The following is a 2,239-nucleotide window of genomic DNA, read 5'->3' as shown; positions in this document are numbered from 1 at the left end:
CGCTCCGCTCAGATAGTCGTGCCTCAACCTTTAAAAACCCTGGCTACGCCCCTGATATCATATATGATATACGTGCTCTGGATAATCCTCTGGATATATACAACTCATAAAAATAATATACTAGTTAGACTCTATATATTTCTATGATATAAGCACATGGGCTTGTATATAGCTATGAAGAAACAGAGAAAACAATAACTTTCTTTTTATTATCACTGAGTATTTTATCCTTCTGTAGGACCTACTTCTACTTTCTTAAGACCTGTGGGCGCTCGTGTGCACACGCACGCACGTGCACGTACACACGCACGGACACACGCGCACGGACACACGTGTACGTCCACACGCACGCACGCACGCACGCACGAACATGTACGTACCCATGCACACATGCACGCACGTGTACGTACACACGCACGTGTACGGGCACACGCACGCACGCACGTACACACGCACGGACACACGTGTACGTCCACACGCACGCACGCACGCACGCACGCACGTGTACGTGCGCAGGCGAAGACTGTATAGCATCACAACGACACAGATGCATGCGTATGTGTACTGTGCGGTCGAAATACGAAATGTTTTTCACAAATGACCTAACCCGGAAGAATTCGTGGCAAAATTCGCGCATACGCAGACTGTGATTACGAACTCGCTTATTGCGCCCGCCCGATTTAACCCAGAACGTCGCCCACCGCGTTATGCGTTGGATCGACAGCGCCGGCACTTGAACAGTTTCAATAATAAAATTATTATAAATAAACACAAATTGTATTTACTACGAATCGGCTAATGATCCCGCGTCAATGCCGTTAAAATCGTAGACACGTGAAGTGTTTGAATAATAAAATGATAGTTAATAAACACGAAATGTATTTACTACACAAGTCTATACAATGTTTATGTATTTTCTATCGAATAATAATTCCACGTAAACGTCATCCAAATGCTCCTCTGCAACACACAATTTCACCACACGCACGTCACTGTGCACAAACTCACAGAAAGAGAGAGCACTCTGTGTAGATGACAGCAACTGTATGACAGTAACCCCGATCCCGCCAATAACAACGTGATGGTGTAATGAGAAACTTAGCAACAGTCTAGGTATTTTTCAGCACGCTCATCAGACAGTTACTTACTGGGTTAGGCCATAGGTATATACAAACACATGTGTTTGTATATATCTATAGTTAGGCGGGGTCACCAAGAGCGAGCGTGATGCGCCCGAGCACATATATCATGATATGTTCATTTTGGATAATAACAATTACAAAAGATCAATGAAAAATTATTAACATGGCATTGTGCAGTATCCATACAGAACAAACGTACTTTAAAGGCAGCGGTTTGTAACTACAACAACAACAAGATATCCGTGTGCAAATTATTAGTCTGAAATTCTGCGGCATGCATTTAGGATAATAGTAATTCAGGTCCTTAGCGAGCATTCCAGGACGGGAGAGACTTTTTTCATCAGAACAACAACAACGCCTAACAATGTATTATATATTTCTGACAAATTTTAATTTCATTTTGTAGCGCCCCGTCCTCTTGAACCCGCCTCATACCCTTCCCAGACATGAAGACCCCTTCCCATCGAACACGCCTTGAACGAGGCGGGCATCTGCATTTGACCACTGTCTGCAAGGGGAGGAACGTGAATAATATTCCCACACCACGATTAAGATCTAGATAGTGTAGACAGCCACACGTGACACGCGTGGGTCTTTAACATCCAGCCACACGCGTGTGTCTAACTGTCTATAGCGTGTGTGTATTTATCTGCTTCAAACGTCCAAATTACGAGTGCAGTGTCTCTGTCCCATGCGCGATTCTTCCCAGATGGTACGGGCATGCATGTCCTGTACTTGTACATGTATATGTCCCCCTCCATCCAGCTACTTGTGTATTTGTCCGCAAATGCAGACGTTATAACTCCGCTTTGCTAATCTGAGGGTGCGGGTTTACTGGGGTCTGCGTCGGCTCGGACTACTTGTGTATATGCGCGCAATATGAATATGTGCGGGTGTACACGCGTGTGCATGTGTAGTGTGTAGTATGATTTGTGTTACTGTTGCATATTACTATTGCATTATTAGTGGTATTTTGGTATTATCGTCGTCGCGATCCTAGAGTCGCTATAAACACACGCGTGTGGCTGGATGGTAAAGACACACGCGTGTGGCTGGATGGTAAAGACACACGCGTGTGGCTGGATGGTAAAGACACA

This window comes from Priapulus caudatus, unplaced genomic scaffold (assembly GCF_000485595.1).
Source record: "Priapulus caudatus unplaced genomic scaffold, Priapulus_caudatus-5.0.1 Scaffold17, whole genome shotgun sequence".
Lineage (NCBI taxonomy): Eukaryota > Metazoa > Priapulida > Priapulimorpha > Priapulimorphida > Priapulidae > Priapulus > Priapulus caudatus.
This window is presented reverse-complemented; position numbering follows the sequence as displayed.